This window comes from Microtus ochrogaster, chromosome 6 (genome assembly GCF_000317375.1).
Source record: "Microtus ochrogaster isolate Prairie Vole_2 chromosome 6, MicOch1.0, whole genome shotgun sequence".
Classification (NCBI taxonomy): domain Eukaryota; kingdom Metazoa; phylum Chordata; class Mammalia; order Rodentia; family Cricetidae; genus Microtus; species Microtus ochrogaster.
In genome coordinates this window covers 27,414,600-27,421,780 of record NC_022013.1, presented here as the reverse complement: position 1 = coordinate 27,421,780, position 7,181 = coordinate 27,414,600, and positions in this window count along the sequence as shown.

Genomic DNA, 7,181 nt, shown 5'->3' with positions numbered 1-7,181 from the left:
ACACGTGTGTGGACAGAGAGATCTACACATGTGTGGACAGAGAGATCTACAGGTGTGGACAGAGAGATCTACAGGTGTGGACAGAGAGATCTACAGTGTGTGGATGGGGAGATCTACACATATGTGAACAGAGATTAAAGTAGGAAAGGGGTTCATCTACACAAAATCAGTATATCTATATCAATAACTGATAAAAAAACAGCAGTTATTAAAATTAATTTTTTAAAAACCTCTTCAATGATATAACCAAAGCTTGGATATCATGAAATTGATGCATGTTTGTAATCCCAGAGCTCTAAACCAGGGAGATCTCTAGATTAGGACTAGCCTGAGCACCATGGTAACATCCGGTTTGGAAAAAAATAAACCCTGGATGTGGTAGAACATGCTTTTAATCCCAGAAGGCAGAAATGGAGGCAGGCAGACTCTGTGACTTCAACACCAGCCTGGTCTACATAGAAAAATTCCAGGCCAGCCAGGGCTACATAAAAGACTCTGTTTTTTAAAAAGAGAGAGAGAGAGACTATATGCCCCACTCCAACATTAAAATGGGCAGCTCAGTCCCTGGCACACATTAACTAAGATGTGCCACAGTTTGGACTTTGCCACATGGCTGTAGAAGATAGCTGTTCCTGCAGGGCCTCTTGCCTGCTGGAGCCCACAGTTGGCTGCTCGGGAGCTTCATCCCAGTCCTGTGAACTACACGGCACCAAGTTCAACAGCTTTTAGCTCCTAAGCAACCCCTTGTCTGACCTAGGAGGCTCCTGGCTACGAGACACGTAGCATTAGTGAAAAGTCTGTCTCGATAGTGAAAAGTACCATCATGTAGAAACATCAAACTGGTTCATATTTCAGAATCAATGAAAAGTGGTTATGTCCTGGATCTAAGATCCTGCTGACGCCAGTGTGCCCACCCTCCTCCCACGTCACCTGGGCTTCAGCAGCTACTATCTATCCTCCTTGATACTCTTTTTAATGATAGTTTATCGAATTGTGTACGTGAGCACACACACGTGCCACAGAGTGCATGTGCCGGTTAGAGAACAGTTTTAAGAGCTCGTTCCTCCGCCTTCTTCTGCCACGCTGCATGCTCTAGCTTAGCTCATCTGTGAGTGTCTAGGCAATTCTCCTGTCTGTCTCTCCTTTCTCTGTAGGTGACAGACGCCACCCCTGCATACAGCTCTCTAGGCATGGGCTCTGGGGATCGAACTCAGGTTGTTGGGCTTGGCAGCCTGTATTTACCCCCAAAGCCATCAACTTCCACACTCCTGTTCTCTGGACCTCTGTAGTCTATTCTCTACAGCACTAGTGCACTACACACACACACACACACGCACGCACACATACACACACGTGCACACATGCGCACACACACAAGTGCACACACACGTGCACACACACACACACACACACCTCTGATCATTTCCAAGATTCTTGGTTTCAAAGCCTTTAACGGCTTCCTAGTGCCCCTGGCAGAAGATTAATGGAGTCTGTCACCGAAAGTCCTGCTTTTATTCCCAACATGCAGGAGGCAGAGGCAGCAAGATCTCTATGAGTTTGAGGACAGCTTGGTCCTCAGAGTGAGTTCCAGGACAGCCAGGGGTCCATACACACACAAAAAGCCTGTCTCAAAAAAAAAATTGTATGTTTGAATGTTTTGCCTGCATGTCTGTGTGCTGTGTCCCTGCAGCACCTATAGAGGCCAGAAGAGGGCACCAGCTTGCCGGGAAGCGGCATTAGAGACAGTTAAGAGCTGCTGTGTGGGTACTGGAATTGAACCTGGGTCCTCTGGAAGAGCAGTCTTGCCGTATTTTAGGTCACAAATACAAACTCAGGCAGAACCTCGTTTAGATTTTTTTTTTTATACATTTTGGAGCAAAACAACTAGTTCCACTAAAAATGAATAATGTTCTTAACCTACACCAGCAGAAGTGTGTGAGCAAGGATGGGGGCTGCACTAACTGGCCTCAGTGGGAAGAAGGAAGGATGGACATGAAGCAGGGGGATGTGGGGTGAGGTGGGGGAGAATGTAAGTGACGGAATCGGGGGCGGGGGAAAAAGGAAGCCAGGAGAAGAGGGTGAGTATGATCAAAATATGTATGTATGCATTAGGATCTCAAAGAATAAATAAACCCTAAATTTAAAATAGGCCGATAGCCAGGCACCTCCACACACCAGTTAAAGAGCCCCCAATTAGAGTGACAAGCCAAAAAAAAAAAAAGAGTAGAGGATCGACTAATATTAAAAAAACATGGGGTATGCTGCCTTCTTTTTCAGGAAATTTGAGCCCATGTTTGTGTTTATTTACACACACACACACACACACACACACACACACACACACACACACACACACTGGAAGATGGAAAGATTGCTACAATCTTTCCCAGGGTGTATCTCAGCCACAGGGCGGTCACTTCCAAAGTCAGAGCGTTTTGTCTTCAATTTAATGCTGTTTTTCATTTCAATTTTGAAACTCAAGAACACATTTCTTAGAAACAAAATAAATTATTTCTTAAAGTAAGGCCTGGGCTGGCCAGGGGCATTTGATGCATAAGTCTGACAGCCTGAGTTCGATTCCCAGAAGCCATAAAGGCAGAAGGTGAGAATTGATGCCACAAAGCTGACCTCTGACCTCCACAGTGTACATCAGAGCAGACACACCCACCCTACACATTTCTCTCACACATCCACACGAATAATGATTTTTTTATTTTTTAAGAATAAAGATAGGTAAATTGCAAATACCTTACAAGCAGACAGTATATAGCTTGCACTTTACTAACGGTGAGACTTTGAGGAAGTCACACTGATTTTAATCTCTTTGTTTTCATCTATAAGATAAAAGCAGGGCTGGGGAGGTAGCTCCCTGGTAGGGAGCTTGCCTAGCTTGTGCAAGGCCCTGGGTTGAATCCCTAGCAATGCGGGTGGGGGTGGGGGCATTTTAGCCCTTCCTCAGGAGCTGAGTAAAAACTAAAGATTGGTTTGGATTTTAAGTGTGTGTGGGCTCCATGAGTGCAGTGCCAGGGAGGACAGAGGAGGAAATCAGAGCCCACGGATCTGAGGTTACAGGCAGTTATGAGCTGTCCCACGGGGGCACAGGAATTGAACTTACACCCTCTTTAAGAGCGGCAAGTTTTCTTGGTTGCTGTGCCATCTCTCCAGCCCCTTGAGTAGAGATTAAGCCTCAGCAAAGGACAGAACACAAGGACCTGCCTGATGAGCATCAGGTGTGACGCTGTGGCCACTTGCAGTCACAATGATGGAAGAAATGAAAGGCCAGGACTGAGATGTAGCGACAGGGCATTTCCCTAGCAAGCAGAAGGTCCTGAAGACGTGGGAGTTCACCTTCAGCTCTAAATCACATTTAGAGAAGTCGGGGGAGGCACCTGGAGCCAGGAGCTGATGCAGAGGTCATGGAGGGGAGCTGCTTCTGGCTTTCTTACAGAACCCAGGGCCACCTGGCCAGGGGTGGCCCCGCCTGCAGTGAGATGGGCCCTCCCCCATCACTCATCAATCAAGAAAATGCACCACCAGGGGCTGGCTCTCAAGCCCATCGAGTAGAGCATTTGCCCTGCCCTGACTTCTTTAACCTTAACTAGGACCCCTCATCCAGATGAGAGAGAAGGTATGGAGGAACTGGGAGGAGTAGAGGGAGGGGAATCATAATCAGAATATATTAGCCAGGCGGTGGTGGCGCACGCCTTTAATCCCATCACTCGGGAGGCAGAGGCAGGCGGATCTCTGTGAGTTCGAGACCAGCCTGGTCTACAAGAGCTAGTTCCAGGACAGGCTCCAAAACCACAGAGAAACCCTGTCTCGAAAAACAAACAAACAAAAAAAAAAAAAAACCAGAATATATTATGTGAGGAAAAATAATACATTTTTTTTTTCTGAGACAAAGTTTCTCTGTATAACCCAGGCTGTCCTGGAATCCCCTCTGTAGACAAGGTTGGTCTCAAACTCAGAGATCCACCTGTTTCCCAAGGGCTGGGACCAAAGGTATGTTCCACCATGCCCATCTAGAAAAATCCATTTTCAGTAAGAGGAAAATAATAAAGAATCTCTGTAGTCACTTCCCCGTTCCACTGCCATTTTGTGTTCAGTTGTGACAGCCACACAGCCCTGAATACGGGGCTCCTGGGCCGCTTTACATGGTCAGAAGAAGGCTTTTGTTGTTGTTTTTAGTTTAAATTGCCGGGTGTGTTGGCTCACATCTTTAATTCCAGCACTCAGAAGGCCGAGGAAGGTGGATGCCTGTGTGGTTGAGCCTAGCTAGTCTACACAGTAAGCCTCTCATCTCAAAAAAAAAAAAAAAAAAAAAAAAGGAGGGGAGAATTACCAGTGAGGGCTAGGGATGTAACTCAGAGACAGTGTGTGTGCATAGCATTGCCAGAGGCCCTGGACTCAGACTCCAGCTCGACAAAATAACAACAATAAACTAGAGTTAACATTAACAACAGATGTTATCAAGTCAGTGCACCTTCTTGCAGGACCTGCTGGCTGTAACTGCACTAGAAGAATCATATTTGCTGTGTCTTTATCACCTATACCACTAAAGAGATCAAGTACAAGCTGCACAGGGCAACGGAATCACTCTTCACATTGCCAGCTCAAATGGTAGCTGGCCATGGGCAACAAAACAGAGACCTTCCAGGGAAATCTCCCCAGGCAACAGGGGACGCATCCCAACAGAGTTGCAGCAGCCGCGCTGGTCATTTGGCCTGCTTCTTGATGGCCACTGGGAACCTGCCATGAGTTTTTCCACAGTTAAGAGTGTCAGCAGTACATGTCAGTCACCCCGGGGCATGCTGGGATACCCTGCAAACTAACAGGCTTTCCATACAAGGATATGCTTGCTGGATTAAAAAGAGTTTCTAGCCAGGTGGTGGTGGCACATGCCTTTAATCCCAGCACTCAGGAAGCAGGCACAGATGGATCTCTGTGAGTTGGAGGCCAGCCTGATCTACAAGAGCCAGTTCCAAAGCTACAGAGAAACCTTGTCTCAGAAAAAAGAAAGAAAAAAAAAAAAGACTTTGTGAGTCCATGTTAGAACCTGGACACACTTTCTACGTTGGTTCCTGTGGTCAAATTCAGTTCCCAGGGCACAGAAAAATCCCATGAAATGAAAACTCCAGTCTCCACCTGTATGACATTCCATTCTGTATGCTATGAATATGTTTTATTACCATTGGTTAATAAAGAAGCTACTTTGGCCTATGGCAAGGAAGAATAGAGCTAGGTGGGAAAACTAAACTGAATGCAGGGAGAAAGTAGGTGGAGTCAGAGAGATGCCATGTAGCTGCTGAAGGAAGTCTCCAGAACCTAACCTATAGGCCACAGCCTCACAGGGATACACAGATGAATAGAAATGGGTTAATTTAAGATGTAAGAGCTAGCTAGGAGTTGTAGCACATTACGCCCATCTACGCTCTATGCACTACCACACAGTTTGTGAACGGGGCAAGGGACTGGAGATTTAAACACAAAAAGATACACAGAGTCACAGGTCATCCTTGATGCCAGAATGCCCCACTTATTGTGTCCAGGGGCAGCTTATATAAAGATTCTTAACTGATAGCCACACCCCAGCCAAACCCACCAGAAACCACTCCCCCTGCCATCAGGAACTCCTGAGGGTCTCGTGCTCAAAGCAGCTGCAAGCATTACAAGCTGTTACCAGAAATTCAGGATCTGGGGGGTTCATAGCTCCCAACATGGAATACACCTAAGCTATTGACCAAACAGTGTTCTAATTAATATGGTTTTTGTGTGATTAGATTATTCAGGTCTTGGTGGCCAGGAAACGATCGCACAACCTCCACTAACATCCACCTACCATATCCCTTCCCTATCCCATTGCACAAACCCAATGCGCTCCCAGTGTTAGGGAAGAACTCTGCCAGGCACCCCGTTCACCCCCAACAGCCAGCCTCAACCCCTTAGTTATCCCACTGAAGCTCCTCGTTCCCAACAGCCCTTGGGGACCACACTCATCCTGAGTGAGAGATAGCCTGGGCTGCATAGTGAGACCCTGTCTGAACAATAAAAGAAGGGGTGCTCCGTCTCCACAGACAATATGACTCCTGGGCTCAGGTGATCCTCCAGCCTCAGCTCTGGCCTCTGGACTACCAGAATGCCCCCACACCCCACACCAGACAATGGCTCTGCACTAAGAACATGTCCCTAGAAAGTGCTTCCTATCAGCACCTCAAAACTGTGAACTCACGTTCCCAGAAAAACACATGTTAGAGGTTCTGCAACACTGGTTGCCTGGTTAGAACCATGTACTTGTGAAGAGTTGGAATGTTGCAGATCTTCAGAACCAAGTGATCCTGAGCTAGCTTTAGACTCCTTACTAGGTGTTTATTGTCCACCGCAGTGTTTGACATCCTTAGGCCTTAAGTGTGGAGTCTTTGGGGGTGTATTCAAAGACCACCAGGCTAACTTGCCCCAACTCAGAAGTTAAGAATACATTTAGACTCAGATAGCATCTGAAGCCTGTGATGGATATTTCCCCCATTTTGCTGTAACCCACCTTGCAGGTGTTTTCACAGAGGCGAACTGGTACTTTAAAACTTCATGAAGCTGTTACCATCGCTTTGGACCATGGCATTGGGGACAACCTAAATCCATGTCCTCTGGGAGGGCTTTCTGTTAGATTTAGAATAAACCATCTCTATTCCCTTTGAGATGAGCGCTATGTTTTGTGCTGACACAGCCCTATTATAATCTATTTTAAACATGAAGAAACTGAGGCACCATTGATTGACTTATCCAGGATCATGCAGCCAACTGGGCAGACCCAAGTTTTTTTTTTTTTTTTTGGTTTTTTTTTTGACCCAAGTTTTTTGAGTCGCGCTAGCTTCTTTCCTAGATTCCTCCTTCCTCGTTGGGCTAAGGTGTTTGATAACATGGCTAGATGTTGGGGCTAAGACACCAGCTCCAGAGAGTGGCTGTTGTCCTCACAATGGGCATCCATGAGCCTCTCGGGTGCAGCAGCCTGGCTTCCTAAGCCACTTTCCTCTCACAGAGGACTCCAGAGCCGGGTTAGGAAGAGACTAAGGTTTGCATACCTGGTCAGTCACGCAGCTCCAGAAGGAAGGCTGTTTTCCAAGGCTGGCTGCTGATGCTTTTGGCTCTCGCAGGCTCATGGGTGTGTGCCCCATCCCCGACCCCCC